This window comes from Homalodisca vitripennis, chromosome 6 (genome assembly GCF_021130785.1).
Source record: "Homalodisca vitripennis isolate AUS2020 chromosome 6, UT_GWSS_2.1, whole genome shotgun sequence".
Taxonomy (NCBI): domain Eukaryota; kingdom Metazoa; phylum Arthropoda; class Insecta; order Hemiptera; family Cicadellidae; genus Homalodisca; species Homalodisca vitripennis.
In genome coordinates, this window is record NC_060212.1 from 145,884,722 (window position 1) to 145,902,179 (window position 17,458).

The following is a 17,458-nucleotide window of genomic DNA, read 5'->3' on the forward strand; positions in this document are numbered from 1 at the left end:
GTATTTCTCCTTTTCTTCTACAAGAATGCGCCTCAGTTATTTGCTCCACCCCTAACCCACTCCGTAAATATGTCCCTTCAAACTGGAGTTTTTTCCCGACAAACTAAAATTTTCTTCTATCACTCCAATTTTCAAAAAAGGTGATTTGAAGTCCATGGAAAGCTATATACCTGTATCCATTCTTTCTGCATTATCTAAAGTTTTTTGGAAATCTCAATTTTTTAAATGATTTCTCCTTCATGATTTTCAATTTGGATTCCGGAAAAAATAAAAACACACATTCCGCTTTGTACATCTTTCTCAATGAGGTCATCACTGCTGTAGATGAGTCACAGCGTGCCGTTGGAATATTCTGTGACCTGTCTAAAGCTTTCGATTGTGTAAACCATTCTCTTCTTATAAACAAGCTATCTTTTTATGGTGTGCAGGACAAAGTAAAATAATGGATCTCCTCTTATCTAAAAAATCGCCAACAAAAGGTCGTCATTGGAGATCAACACATTTCTTCAAAATATCTTAATGTTCAACACAGATTTCCACAAGTGTCTATATTAGGGTCACTTTTATTTCTGATCTATGAAAAATGACCTTTCAAAATGTCTATCAAATTGTACTCTTATTTCATACGCTGATGATATTATTAAGAATCCAAATAGGATGCAACTACTTCAACATCTTGCATCAGAAATTACAAAAATGAAAGAGTGGTTCAGCAATAATGGCTTGCTTCTAAATACAGAAAAGACGTTCGCAATAAATTTTCATTCCAACTATCAAATGAGTGCTAGGGCGGATGACTCATACCTGCAGCCACTGTTCAACATTAATCCGATAAGAAAGTTTCTGGGCCTCCAGATTGAGGGCAGTGTCACCTGGGGAGCTCCACGTGAGAAGACTTTCAAACAACCTTAAATAGAGCCTACTATGCCATTCTCACATTATCAAAAATCGTAGAACTGTACGTAATTTTGATGGTTTATCATGCCTATGTATATATTCTCATCTTCTCTATGGTATTATGTTTTGGGAATCTTCACACCATAAGTCAGATAATTTTTAAAATTCAAAAAAGAATAATTCGTTTAATTGCTAATGCCACAAAAAGATCATCATGCAAACCTCTCTTTTTCAAATTAAACATACTTCCTCCCTCCATGCATCTATATCGATCAAACAATATCTTTTGTAAAACAGTTACCCTCTCAGTTTCCCTCAAAGCTTTTACACTCAATCATCCTAACTTACAAGTCATAGAAATAATATGATCCTTCCTCTTTATAACGCATCTTCTTACGGAAGAACACCAGGCTATTAAGGGAAGAAAACTTTACAATAAACTCTCAATATACCTTAAAAAACGAACCATCAATAACAATCTTCAGAAAGAGGCTCCGTGAGCTCCTCATGGAATGTTCTACTCAGTAGACGAATTTCTTCGAAGACGCTGGTGGGGCTTTCCGGTACATCAAGTGTCATACCTGAAGTTTGTAAGAATTCGGCAAATATGTACAATTTATTAAGTTTGTTGTTAAATTAATTATTATTGTTACGTTTATTAAGCTTATCTGAATTTTATATTTATTATTTAATACCATAATATTCCATTACTTTTATCTGTTGCATATTTATTCATTATCACTAATAATAATATAATTTTTAATACTAGCACTTAAATTGAGTAATATCATATCGGCGAATACTACTTGTATGATTAATACAGTTTACAATGGTGGACAATATCACCTGTTACTATAGCGCTGCTATGATATGTAACGTTTATGTGAAAATAACAATTTGAATTAGTCCTCCTCCGTAGACTAATGGTTTATAGTCTCGGCTCTCTAACCGAGAGATCACGGGTTCAAATCCCGGGGAGGTCCAAAAATGTAATAATAGCAAAAACCAGTGCACTTCGAAGCCGGCATAGTTGACGCTGAGGCTTAAATGAGATAAAAAAAACAATTTGAATTTATAGGAACTATTATTTCTAACACCCCTTCAATTTCAAGTTTGTAGAGGGATTCTAATCTCATAGGAAAATATTAACAGGAACTATTCCTTGAACTGCATATGATGGGGATTTATTTAGTTGATATATAGTACAGCATACAGGTCCTCCCCAACGTTGCTTACGTAAATTAATATCTAAAAACATAGATATGACTTGATCGAATATTGTCATGCTTAACATTTTAATAACACTATTTTGCTAACGTGTGAAAGTAGCTGTATATTCTAATTTGATACAATAATATTTCCAATAATATTTTAAAGTAGTTTGAAGAGATCTCATATCCACTGCCTGATCTCAGCCAAGGAACAAAAAAATTTGCCCTCTCATCTACTCTGCTCTGCGGAAAATACTTCTTACGTATCACCAGGACTAGATGTTCTGTCTGGTGTCAGACTTGAAAATCCAGATCCGATTTCGTTCCCCGCACGTAGGTGTGTTTTCATTACTTCAACCCACCCCGTGATGCGTTTTACGACGTTCCTTCTTTCTTACTAGTCTATTTCTACAGTTTTTACTTGCAGAAGTCGTCGTGCGCAGCCTGCGACTTCCTTCCAGTTTTTCCAATGCTATAGCATGTGCAACGCCAGGCTTGACGGATGGAGAACCTTTCCAAAGATCGCCTCGGTGCTGGCTACGTTGGTTTTTCTGTTTCTCGCATTCGATAAACGCTTGCTCAGAGTCTTCGGTTTTTGTCTGGGCCATACTTGCAAATCGGGGGGTGGTGTTGGCCCACCTTGTATAATTATGCTTTGAACAATCCATAGCCCGTCAACAGCTGCCGTCAGAAAATCCTGTTTTCTTATGGTTTCCTTTGGGCTAGACGTTAATGTGCAGGATCAGACCCGCCCATCTATCTGCCTTTGTCGCACGTCGCCAATCTTTCTTGCAATTCTTCTAGCGATTCCACTCTCATTTAAATTGTCTTTCCCCCCCACCCCCCCCCCCCCCCACCCCCCCCCCCCCCCACCCCCCCCCCCCCCCACCCCCCCCCCCCCCCACCCCCCCCCCCCCCCACCCCCCCCCCCATAATATGGAAACTAAAATATTTCACTAATTAATACGAAAATAAGGAAGGATAAATTTTTTTTGAAATGGATTTAGATATAAATAATCTAAGGGAAATTAGTAACAACTCTCAAGCTTTAAATTTGTAAATGTTTTATTATAAATTAGGCCAAAAATAATGGTTCACAGAAATAGAAAGCTTAAAAATCAGAAATCACGATTTAAAATCAACATCTTTGTTCATTCATTGTTCAAAAAACATTAACACAACCAGGGAAAACATAGGTAATTTTTCTATTTTTGAATGTGGTCAAAGGGAAAGGTAACACAGCTTCTATATCCATATAATCAATATTGAATATGTCCCCTTCATTGTACACAAAATCGGTAATTTCATCATTGCAGCACCTTAAGCCTTGTACGGTAACTTCACCATCATCCATATCGACATGTTCTATGAGGCAGACATATTTGTAATGGGTTGATTTCCTCTTACCACCTTTAACATCAACTAAAACAAAAGTCCCTTTCTTTATATTTTCCTGAAAAACAGGTGCCTCATATGCAACAGGGTTGATTATGTCCTTTTTGGAGTTGGAAATTAAATCACTTAACGATTCCTCGTCAGTATCACAAAGAGACGGTTCATCACTATCAGAGGTATCTTCATCTATTTCTATCTTGATATGTCCTGCCTTTCTTTGCTTCTTTTTCATGGGCCTACTACTGTTTTCCATTTTTAGATACAACTGGTTGTCAGTTTGGGTAATTACTGTTGGCCTACCACTCGATATTTCATCTAAACTTTCTGCATTGGTTTTCTTACTTTCAGCATTTGAAGTTAGAGGATTACCATTACCCAGAGGAATAGATGATAGGAGGTTTTGTTTATTTTTAGGCCTAATCTTTTTGTTTGCGTTAGATTTCTTAGCAGTTTTTTTCCTCTTTATTTAGCTTACCAAGACATTGCTGTTCTTTTGTTTTTCCAATTTTGTCATTTTCCCTTGGTCTTTTTTTTCAATTGCCGGGCAGCAATCCCATTCATCCTTTGTAATTACTTTTGAGCTTGCCTCTACTCTTTTATCATCTTCTTTTTGGGAGCAAGGGAGTTTCTATTAATTTTTTGGAGCAGTAAAACATCTCAGAAAGACCGAAGAAGACAGTGACCCATCACCTACAGGTGAACCCAATAAGAAGACTCGGAAATTGCTAGTACTAGCCTTAGACATAGTTTATATCCGATGTAGACCATAGAAACTTCTAGATCTCGTGGCTTATCTGATGTCGAAGTGGCAAGGTTTTACATTGCCCAGAGAGCAGAAGACTCAGTGACAGTATTTTTGGATTTTCAAAAGTTTCAGCCTGTTATGCAATGCATTAGGAACCCATCACAAGTTGGACCTATCCCTGTTTGTTATTAAAAAAGCTCTATACCTGGCCAGCTTTCTTTTTTTTCCGCATCAAAGCGTGATACAGGATATTTAGCATGATCACATGGAAAAATGCCTACATGGCTGAAGCCTTTTTTCTAACGTTAATCTGGTGTGCAAACCATAATATGCCAAACCTGACAGAGTTGAATCGACAAACTCATTCTTTTGCCTCTTTCTTTGATTCAGTCTGGTACCACTCGGTTACTTTTAAGTCCCATGCATATTTCAATGTTTTGAAACTATTGTTGTGTCCAAAGGTTTTGGGAAGAAAACGTCTGTAGTGTGTGCTGGAAGTTTAATTATTGTAACCAGATTCTGTCTAGCATACATGAGCAGTGTGAAACATCTACTAGGTCATATGGCCATCGTAAATCAGCAGAAGAGCTCTCTCTTTCCCTTCTTGGCAGAACCTTCACACAAAAAAAACATTGAATATATTTGAGTGTCCAATCCAATCCCTTTTTCACTACAGGCATAGAATGTGCCTGGCAAATCATATTGCCCTTATCCAAGAGGAACCATAAAATTTGCTCCTTGAAAAATAATTAAAGGAGGAAGAACTACTCCTGCAGTGCATTACAACAGCCCAGTACAGTAGTATTGATCCCCCTACCAGTTCCTTCTTGAGTACGGTGAGCTTTTTGGCCAATGCCTGATACAAACTTGACTCATGGAGGGTTCCGAGCAGAATGATGTCTCGTCAAGATTGTACACATGTGATGGTTTATTTGGCAATATCCAATTCATCATATTTTTTTTTTTCAAGCAAATCGTAAAATTCATAAATTAGAAAAGGATCACTTGTGGTTTATTTTGCGTGCTTTTCTTCCAGAGGCTCCATATTTTTTTAAGCTTAGTTTATGCCCTTTTGCAAAAACCAATGTACCAATCATGGCCTGGACGATTGTCCCTTGAATGGAACAGTTAACGAATTTTGCTCAACATATTCCTTAAAACAACGTCCAAAACTTCAGTCTAACTCAGATCAAAACCATTTTTAGCCACGACTTTCAAGTGATCAGCTAATTTATTTTCAATCTCATTACTCAAAGCATGTTTTGTGGGACCTGGAGGTCCCTTAAATCAACTGCAGTTTCACACTTTTTTAAATAACGAAACAAGAAAGTTGTTTCAATAACTGAGTACTTTAGCAACACTAAAGCTGCCTACGCAATGATTCACCTTTAGTTACTCTTTTCTTAGCTTCAATCCAAAATGTTTCCTGGATAAACTCTTCTACTTCCTTTCTTTTTGTAATTGCGCACCATTTTCAACAATAACAAACACAACCACGTTAGTTTACACATCGGGTGTTATGAGGTTAGCTACAAATGGTAATGAACAAGACAATATTGAGAAACAGCTGAATGGGAACTAACGCAGCTGATAAAAATTCCCACCTTTTAAGACACAGAGTAAAAAAAAAGAAGCTGCATGAAAAAGATCAAAAAGATATGCATTTATTTGTGTTCAAATGAAATGTGGTGGGGTGGATACAAATTTTATGTTGTATAATAGTTTTGTTCAAGTTTTGTTTCTAATTAATCCCTGGTCATCGTTTCAATTAAGCCCCCAACCACTGTTTCAACATTAGCCCCAAACACTGTTTTCATATTAGCCCCTCAACTTTGGTGGTTAATATTTTAGGTTATGTTAGACTTAAGAACAAACATTAATAGCTAAAAATACTCACCAACTCCTCTAGAATGCCTAACAAATTAGTTATTGGTTTTTTGATAGTTATTTTTTATGACATGATGAAAAAAAGTTTTTGCATTCCGTTTAAAAGTTTTTTTACGTAAAATTCCAATGGACTATGATTTTTTATTTTTTTTCTGTATATGACACTAAGTGGATTCTCAGTAAGTTTAAAATGGGATTTTTAAACAAAGTAATATACAAGCTACAAAATGACATTTTTTTTTAGATATCCATCTAACAAAAACTTAGATAAATTATTTACATGTTTTCACATTAACCCCCAAAATTTAGTGTGTTTCACATGAGCCCCGATTGACCCTACGAATTTTAAAAATTTAGTATAAAAAGAAATTGTAAATGAAATACCCTTTTGAGTGTAATTGGTGAATTTATGTCCAATTCACATTTTATGAATGTTTTTTTTTGGGATAACGCTTAGATAGTACATTAGAAAAAGACCAGAAAAAACAAAGTCCATGAGGAAAACCCCCATAAATTTTAAAACATACAAAGACCTAGATAGATAAAGAAGAATATTTGGATGGGCTGACAATGACTTTCCTGAGACAATCAGTACAGGACAGTACTAGACTAAAGTGTGTTGACGAAACAAAAGATTTTCATTATCGGTCAGTAAAATAAAAAAATTCCAATGGGTCTGATCACGATTGAGATCGTCACCCTAAGTATCAATGGCACTATCCTATTTGGGAATAATCAGTTATGTATGATATTAATTTTTGTGTGTAATATGTACAGTTGTGTGTACCTTGGAACTTCTTAGAATAAGAAATGATACTACTAGAAAAAGTATTAATAGTGGTTTTTAGATACAGTTTTAAAAAAAATTACCCTTAATAATAATACAAATAACTATTTATTGTATTTTGATCATTTAACATCATCCGTCTCAAATTAAAAGAAACGATTTATTAGCAATGAATCAAAACGCTTGGTTTTCTGCTTTACGTGGCAAGAGCTTTCGAACAACATTACTAGTAAATGAAGCATACAAAGTATAGCATGTTTCCAAAATTATAAGTTTCCATAATATTGTTTAATCCCACAAATTTAATCCTGATTGATTTAAATTAAATTCTGATACCAGGATATAGAATATGGCTTTTCTAAGGTAGGTACCTGATGTATTATAAAGTATCGCCAATCTGTCTTTCTTCTAATCTTAATACAAACCAGATTGAGATGAACTTTTCTTCAATCTCTATTTAATCCCAATACTTTCTTCACATAGCCTATCCTTCAACCATATTTAATGCTATAAAATTCGAACAATTTGTGTGTTTCTATATAGTATTTCTTCTTCATACCGGAAGTAGAAGAAGATTTATACAGTAGTGTTCGGCAATTGCCACAACTGAAATGTTTGGGTTTGATTGCCATAAGAATGCTAGGCAGGGAAACCTATTCACTGTTCCAACCAATGCAAAATTTACGTACCACAGTGGTAGAAAAAAATTACAATTTAGACATTCGATGTTAAAAGTGATCTGTTAGAGCAAGAAACCAAAGTTTGTTACAATTTTCTATTTCTTTTACTGGGCTGGTAAACCCATGAGAGAAGTGACAATTCCGTGGAAAAAATCAACGTGATGCTTATCTCGTGTTGTAAAGTTATTCAGTTTCAAAATTAGGTCTGACTTTCTTCTCTTGATAACATCAGAGAGAGAAGTGGGTGGAAAACCAATTCATAGTTGTGTTTCACCTATGGTAGTCGCGACAAAGAATAAGTGATTACTTGGGTCGTTTAAGGATGGTATGAATGATTGTTCTCTTCATAAATCAGCATTCATTATGAATTAAACCAATATTTTTCTTTAGATAGGGTGAATTAATAATAAATGTTAGCAGCCTCCATGGGAAAAAAGGTCTGTGCTTCTATAAAAATAGGTAATGCACAAATTGTGTGTAAAAGCTGCCAATATCTTGCCCTGAGTTTAGCAAGGCTCTAAATAGTTTCCCACAAAAGCTTTTGAAATTTATTAAAATGGGTCCGTGTTTTGAAATGCCTGGATAGTAGAAGAGGATATTTTTTGTATTTCCACAAGTTTTTTTTATTCTTACGACAAACTCATATACTCTATATTCTGGTTAATCATGTTTGTTTTTTGATCGGATTGCTGTGACTAGAATCATTAACCTGCATCTTTCATTGAGACTGATGTTTAAAGAAATACTTCAATTTCAATTATGAAATCTCTTTGGAAGCGCACAAGCTGGCATCACACAGTATAGAGAGGAAAAAGGTTTTGGTAAAAAATGCTTTAATTCACATAACTTAATTTGTTGCCACCTTCTTTAGGATTAAGATTTTTTACTTCATTGGCAGTCGATTTTTTTTCCAACTTGGCAAATTGCTTTTTAGATAATTAGCAGAAATTATTCTAAAATGTGGGGATAAATGAAAAAATCGTTTGTTTTTTTTTATAAATCTTGCTAATATTTAATATTAACTTCGTTTTCACAATGAATTAGACAAGTACATGTGCTGTATAAATATTATCCGTTTATGTAGGGTCATATTCTTTAATAACTAAAAAATTTTATAAAAGTTAATTATATAAACAATAAAACAGGGTTGTAGGGGTTTGTGTGAAAAAATAATAAAGATAGAGGAAATGTTCCCTTGAAATCTATGCTATTTTATTTTTAAAGTTTGGTTTTATTTTTGGTTTTATTTTGTGACCAAATAAATGTTAATATCACCATTAGTGATCGGTACATTTAAACAGGAAATGTATGTGAAATTCATTATTTGATTTGTTATCTATGATTAGGAACATAAATTAATTTATTGTCTGACAAACATTACTTTTGGATCTTTGTATGTAAAACTATATTAATATAAAACTATAATCAACTAAACACCCGATACATTTTTCTTGAAACAATTACGTAGAAACAAGATCAAGATGGTATTTTATCTTCCTTGCTCGGTACTTACAGTAAGGAATGATAAAACAACAATTTTTATTAAAATTACTTTTTGTATTTTTTTTTTACTTTTTTTTTATATATAAATAAGATTACGTTGCTTTTTATGAGATAACGAAAACATTGTATAAACGACTTATAAGACAGAATAGTTATATTAATAATAACAGACCAAATGTTCATTAACAGTTATGTAAATGAATTTAATAAATCAAATAAGATTAAAACAATAAAGGAAGGGCTCTAAAGTATCCTCTTATTGGAGGCAAAGAAAAGTTCTAGGGACTACATGGTTGGTGTGAGGACATTATCGAGAAGGTTGCTGGATATGAGCCCATATTGGGATTGCTGGTCCATAGTTATTCACATCGGCTCCTTGCTTACATAGGTCTCTTGATCTTTTATTAGTAAGTGGGAATGTGGGAAGAAGCTCCAGGACTCTCCATAAGTGAGGTCAGGGGCAGACTAATCAGAACAGCTTGTGGAAAGGAAGCAATGTCTTGAGATATCGTGTCTGGTTTTCAAAACTAAGGAAGATGTATCTTGTTGAAGTTTTGTACTTAGAAAATACAATGGACAAGATCTAAAACTAGTATGTCAATAAGTTTTGTTCGGTCATCTATCTGAGATGTACTCTCATAGGTCAATGGAATAATAGGGCCATTCACGTTATTGAGGCTGTGTGAATGTTGAAATTTAGCTCCACGGTTCTCTTCTTTCTAGAATTAGCCACTTATTACTGGGTTTTGTAAATCGTAGGTCTGTCTCTGATTGTCAAAAATTATTTTAGGTGCAGTGGAGTTCATTGATAGCGTAAGGTTCTTTTGTCACCTGAACTCTTTTTTTTTATCTCTTGATCTACATGTTGAAGCCAATACATTGACTATCAGAATCCAGGAGTCAAGTCTGTGAACTAGAGTTCCGAAATTCCAAGACGTTTGTGCACTTCTATAAAGTAAAATGAATTGGGAGCCTTAAACTCAACATCAACTCTTTCCAACCTAGCTCATGTTTTGTTATTGAGCTGTTCATCACAATTATTCAAAATTATGGTTACAAATCGTTGTGGAGCGATTTACGACAAGTATGTGTAAATACTACTTCTGATAAGTTATATCGAATTAATGGATGGGTCGTTTACTACACCAATTGGCTGATGCTTTAATCGATGGAATATCCACTGGTTGGCTGCTGACCACTGATTACAGTAAATGTTCTGTATTACAATGCTCCAAGATTCTTCACACATAAGTACTGTGGTTAGGGAAAAACGAGTGGTCTCAAATTATCTGAAATATGAAAGGAGGTGATTAATTAGATGGCTTCTTGATGGCCTCTTCCAGTTCCTTGTTCTCACTTTCTTTAATTTTTAGGACTATAATTTCTGAAATACATTCTATAAAGATTATCTACATCAGTGAAATGTACTATAATGACAGATAGGTATTTCTCATATCGCCTTGCTGTTGTTGGTCATTATTTTTTAACTGACATCTAAAAGCACACTCTATCTCTTGGAGGTTACTCTAAATCAATCTATCAATTTCAAGAGCTTGCAAGAGTGAGGACTGAGAGAAAGACTGTGATAATAGTTTATAACGGTTAACACAACAAGTTGAGGAGTTAATGCTAAAGTCTTAACATCATCTGCTCTGTTATTAGTCTTTTTTAGTACGGAATATTTAGCCCTCTGAGACAACATTGTTTATGTGTTAGAAGATGATGTTCAAGTACACAGTACAACAGGATGATTTAACGGGCATCTTTATAGTTCACACACTTCAATTATTAACAGTACTAAGTTTCCCTTCAAATATAAGGTGCAAGCAGGCTTTGATGAGAGAGTTTTACAGTATCTTGCCTGCTCCCAATCTTCACACTTTACAGGATATTCCAGTACTGGATATTCAGCTTCTCAGTTTCATACTCGGTAGCTTTTTTGCTCATTTATCTAGGTAATAATTTGTGATTGTTTGACATGCATCATCAGTGGTGTAGTTAATGGATGTGATGGGGATAGAATCTCCCAAACCCTAAAAAGTTTTAAAATTAAACATGTAATAAGCATACCAATTTGTTTGGAATGCAACAGTTACATGTTTTACTTTGAATTAGGTCTATCTAACTTATTTATATTTATTCCCTACCCCCATGGTGTGGTGTTCTCTTAAGTCAGATTCATACACCCCCACACCAAGTCCTAGTTGTTTTTGCCAATGGGCATCGTGATAGCAGACCCTCATAGAATCTTATTGATCGTGATTCCCAAGGAGAGAATGGGTGTGGTTTACTGCTACTGTATCGGATTTGGATCTGTAAAACTATTAAAACTAAAACTTAGGCAAAAAAACTGTCATTTTAGGATCCTCCAAGAAAATAGAAAGACCACCTGTCAAGCAATGTTGTATTATAAACACTAATTAATAAAAGTAATTTTGAACAAAAATCAATTAGTTAAAAAAAAATTACTTTTTGTTTGGAAGTGTCATTAATAATAAGTGTATGAGGGGTGGCTGATTTACAATGGGAACAACTAATACTACAGTAGTGTATTAAATGCCAGATGTATAGAATATGTGACTTTTCGTGGTGATCTTCTGTTTCAGTTTCAGTGTTGAAAAAGTCCCCCACCCCCCCCCCCCCCCCCCCCCCCCCCCCCCCACCCCCCCCCAAAATAACGGCAAACAAGCTACCCCCTCCCTCCTCCCCGCCACCCGCCCCCCACCCCACCCCCCCCCCCCCCCCCCCCCCACCCCCCCCGGCGCGCGTTTATCACTGAAACCGTACATCGCCGCTCGCACACACCCACAGCAAACCATCAGGGAAGCGCGCGCCCATGGTGGCGAACGGGATGCCGGATCAAAACTAAACTAGGTTAAAAAAAAAAGAACACCGTGGTCAGCATACTCAGGTTCATTTACTAAGACACAACATAGGCCTATCTAGTCAATATAAATATATAAGTATAGATACTATAAATAAAAAAATAAATAAATAAATAAAAAGTGCCTGCAGTAGTATATTCCTCAAACAATCCTTATCAGGTGCACCTGCATACAAAAAATTAGAAACGCCATAATTTGAAACAAGAAATGCCAATTCCACCCGGTATCCTTTCGGCTAAGGGCGGGCTCCTAATGAAATCCAAGAAATAACTAAATAATATCTAAAACTAACTTAAAATTAAATAACAAAATATAAACTATATAAATGGCAACAATAACAATAACAAATAAATAAAGAATATGAGCAGGGTATCACAGATGTTGACTAGTAGCAATGTCCATCATGGTGGCCGTCCTTCAGCAGAGCGCAAAAGCGAAGGTTCTCTGCGACCACGCATGATGGAGAGATGACAGCAGAAAATCAACTCATCTCCTGGACCTCATCAGTGAGGGGCCGTAATAAACTTAGCCGCACATGTCAGAAGGAGAACAGCTCAGCAAAACTAACAAAAACACTTAATTAAACAAAATTTAAACTGAGCTACTCCTAACTTGTACACCACGGCTCGGAGTCTTTGCCACTCTCCCGGAAAGGCCAAACGCCTTCAAATGGTCAGTGGCCTCTGCAGCCAATAAACCACACACACATACACTATATAAAACACACATGAGCCGGGGAGATATAGGTATTGAACCGGCTCAGACTCCCCCCCCAAAAGGAGGAACTCCCCTCTGTTAATTTCTTCAAAATGAAGAAACCAAACGAAATGCCTCTCCCCCCCAATGGTTGAAGAATTATAAACCGGAAACCCTGAAGTCTGCAGAAGGGGAAAAACCAAGAAAATCCAGTTGGAGACAAGAAATCACTCCAAGAGTTGCGTGGGTACAAAGAAGAAAACAGGAACCTTGATCAGGAAGAAAGAGCAGAGGTGATCAGGCCTCTGGACCTAAAACCCTCCCGCACAGACTAAAGAGAAATCACGGATGACTCCGGCAAGGCTTCAGATGGGATATGTGCGCCTTCCTGAAAATCTTCCCGGACTGAGGATCTCCCAGTCGGGCAGTCACCGGAGTCAGAAACTTCAAGATGCGGTGGGGACCAGTCCACCTGTAGCAAAGTTTAGCAGCTCTTTTATCCACAGCCGAACTGACTGGGTGAGCCATGCAGTAAACTAGATCCCCCACCTGGAAGGGATTGGCCAATACGACCTCGGTTGTACTTCCTCCTTACTAACTCCCTAGCCCGAATGAGATTCCGCCTGGCTGTCTCCCAAGTGGCTTTCACATTGGGGGTACCAGGAGGTGGCAGAAGATCGCTAATTTTCCAAAGGTTCGCCAAAGGGTTGTTTGGCGGAAAGCCAAATAATAACTCGAAAAGGTACCGCCTTGTGACTTTCATGCTGGGCCGTATTAAAGGCAAATTGGATCCAAGGTAGTTGTTGATCCCAGGTGGTCTGATTTTCCGCATGAAAGGCAATGAGAGCAGATCGAAGATTGCGATTAAACCGTTCGGCGTGAGAAGGCTGAGGATAGAAAGGGGAAGTAGTCACATGGCGGATTCCGTGCCCAAAGCACATTCTTTTAAAGATATTGGAGACAAACTGTGAACCATTATCGGAAACTAAGGTGGCGGGGATTCCAAAGTGTTGAAAAAAATGGTTACGAAGTGCTTGCACCGTGAGCTGCGCGGTAGCACTCCGCAATGGGAACAACCAAACAAACTTGGAGAAGGCATCCACACAAACAAGTAGGAACTTATTTCCGGACTTGCTACGCGGGAGAGGCCCAACATAGTCAATGAAAACCTTCTCCAAAGGTTTTTCCGCCACCTCAGATGACAAAAGACCCAACTTGGTATTTTGAGCGGGTTTGCTTAGCGAGCACAGTTCACAAGAACGTACTCGAGCTGCAATATCCCGGTCCATACCTTTCCAGATGAACTGATCCCTAATCTTCGCGATGGTCTTATGAATTCCTAGATGTCCGCCCACAGGAGAAGAATGAAAATACTGAAAGACCATCGGTACAAGAAAGCTTGGCAGCACTAAACTTAGGTTTTCTCCGCTGCTTGTCACGGCAGCATAGAGCACCTCGGTACAGAAAATAAGGAGGGTGGGCACCTCCGTTTTTAAGCTCATTGATGATAGCAGTCAGCTCGGGATCCTTAAGTTGGTGTGGAACAATGTCCGAAAATGCCAGAGGAAAGTCTAGGAGCACGCCACAACATGGCGGCTCTGATAAATTCTGGTGGTCGTTGGGTAAGTGATACATGCGTGACAGAGTGTCCGCTATGATATTTTGGGTGCCTCGCACGTGCTGCACTGTGAACTTAAGGGCAGAAATTTGGACTACCCAGCGACCAATCTTCCCGAGCTGACGGGGGTGGGCAAGGAGCCAAGAAAGTGCCTGGTTGTCGGTTTCCAACAAAAATTCTTTATGTTCTAGGTAACGCCTGAACTTATTAATTCCAAACACGACAGCCAAACATTCCAGCTCATAAACAGAACAACTCTTCTTCTCACAAGGGGTTAACGTGCGTGAAGCATAAGCTATGGGCTGCCGGATACCATCTACTTCTTGCGATAAAACAGCAGCAACGGCTAAGGAGGAAGCATCAGTTTGCAAGACGAAACTTACGACTGAAATCAGGCATAGCCAAGACTGGAGGCTGCATCACTGCCTCTTTCAGCTGCTCAAAAGCAGTCTGTTGCGCTTCACCCCACTCAAACTTGGCACCCTTTTTCCTAAGAGAGTTCAGAGGGGCCGCCACTTCAGGAACATTGGGGATGAAACGACGATAAAAATTTATCATTCCCACAAAACGGGCAATCCCCTTGGCATCCTTAGGAGGAGGAAAACTCCCTGATTGCCTGGGTTCTCTCTGGATCAATACAAACACCTCGAGAAGAGACAAGATGACCCAGAAACGATATTTCAGGCTGAGCAAAACTCACCTTTTCAGGATTGACGGTAAGGCCAGACTCTCGCAGCCTAGTTAGAACTTCCTCTAGATGAGTCAAGTGCTCCTCCATAACTCTCACTGTACACAAGCAGGTCATCCAGATAGTTGAAACACGAACTTAAATTTGACATCATGAAAGATAGATAGGAATCCAGGAGTCTGGTGAGTGTCTGGGCCCCCACAGCCAAGCCCATTGGCACTCGGGTGAAACTGGTACAAATTCCAAGGCACACAAAAGGCAGTGAGAGGTCGAGACTCGTGTTTTAGAGGAATCTGATGATATGCCTGATTAAGATCAAAAATGGAGAAATACTTGGCCTTACCAAACCAGTCGAAAGCAGAATGCAAATCGGGGAGAGGCACGGAGTCAATTTCTATCTGAGCATTGAGCTTTCGATAATCCAGGACCAATCTGGACTTCCCATTAGGTTTCGGCACTAGAAACGCTGGACTGGAAAAATTTGAGCAAGACGGCTCGATTACCCCACTCTTAAGTAAATCATCAATCATATTTCTCAGAATTTCCATCTTGGGCGGAGCAAGCTTATATGGATGGGAACGTACAGGACGGGTGTCTGTAAGACGAATCTCGTATTCCAAGAGATTGGTCGTGCCCAGTTTGTCAGTTAGGACTTCAGGAAAACTGGAACAAATCTGCCTTATGTCCTCAGCCTCTTTCGGCGTAAGATGTCCTAGTTGGTCAGGAGGAGTCAAGCTCTTATCTTCCATCTCTAAGGCAGCAGTCCCACGAGACTCGACATCTGAAAAGGGAACGAGCACCCGCCTGAGCTCGAAAGCAAAGAAAACATGACTGGAGGCCAAATCCAAAATCATGCCAGTTTTTCCGATAAAAATCTGCTCCCAAGATGAAAGGAAAAGTCAGGTCCTTAGCCACCAAAAAGCTCCAATCCCAAGAGAAATAATTAATTTTGATGTGAATCTGGGCACTACAGATAATAGGTAAAGGTGTGCGTGAAGCAGTCCAGCAGATAAGTGAAACTAGGCTCAAACCTGCCGTATTAGCCCAGAGGATTTTAGATCTTCAAAAAACGACAAAGAAATCAGGCTGCGTGCTGACCCAGAATCAACCAGGGCCTTCTGCACCACATTCCCCACAAGTACATCCAGTTGTGGGCAGGTTGAGCGGGCAGCCCTTACTCCCTGCGCAGCCAGAGCAGCAACCTCCCCTCTCGGCCAACGATGATAACTGTCCCCAAGTCTATTTCTTTCTGTTTTCTTTCTGTTCTGCATTAAACCAGCTACCCTTTTACCATCAAAATCAGGTACATATTTGCCCTCAAAATTACCTTTACGGCACGAGTCGGGCTTACTCGTCCGCAAGCTTACTAGTTTTTTTTATTAAGTGGGACAAAACGGTCTAATATGTCCCACTTGCTTGCAGCCATAACAGGTAGGAGGCTGCCTACGGGAAGGAGCAGCTGCTGGCTCAGACTGCACCGGAGCATGGACCGGCCCCGGAGGCAAGTGAGGAAGATGCCTCGACATGGCCTCCCTTTGATCATCCGCATCCTGAACCCCTCTAGAGATGATGGAGAGGCGGTCCAAATCCGCAAAAGATTGCGGGACGGCTACAAAAAATCAAACGGGAGCGTTCTTCAGGTTTAATGCCCTCCAAAATAAGGCTCACCAACTCCGTTTCGCTCAAGCTCAAGCGCAACACCCGGGCTACATCCCGTATCTCCCCGACAAAATGGCTCAAACGTCTCGTCTGGTGCCTGAGGACGATAAACGCGTTCCACCCGCAAGCGCTCCCTAACCCGAGCAGGTACAAAGAACTCCAAGATCTCGGCGTGGAACTGGTCAAAGGTGGCACCTCTCTTAAGGCAGTCTAGAAGGCGATCAAAAAGCGGCCTTAAGGAAAACTGCGCTAAAATCTGCATAAGCATGGCATCTGTCATACCAGGAAATTCTCTTAGCTTAAAAACTTCCAGAAGGAAATGGATAAGTAAATTAGTGTCAAGCCCATCAACTCTGGGGAAGTGTTGTAAAACACTCCCCAAAGGATGGGGCAGTTTGCCAAAGCTAGAAAAGGAAGGCACAAACTATAGATGATGCCTCACCAGCCGCTTCAGGAGGGCCACTACCCATCGGAGACATAGTAACTCTGGGAGGCTCGAAAGAAAGAGCCGGAGGATGGTTAGCAAAAGTAATGGTAGTGGGAACCTCCGTTGGAGTGACAGCGGTAAATAGTACCCCCTTCTCTTTCACCGAGGCGCACCTCACTCAAACCATCTAAGGCTTGTTTTAATTTGTTACTGGCCGAAAAAGCCCAACTTTTAATATCAGAGTCTAAAACTAGGAGCTGACATAAGTAAAAACTATTCTGTCACGCCAATGTAAAAGCTGAGATGCCAATCTAGCCTTTGCTGACCCGGACATGGGAAGTGACTCAAAATTAATATCGTCTTCTAATTCCTCCATTCGG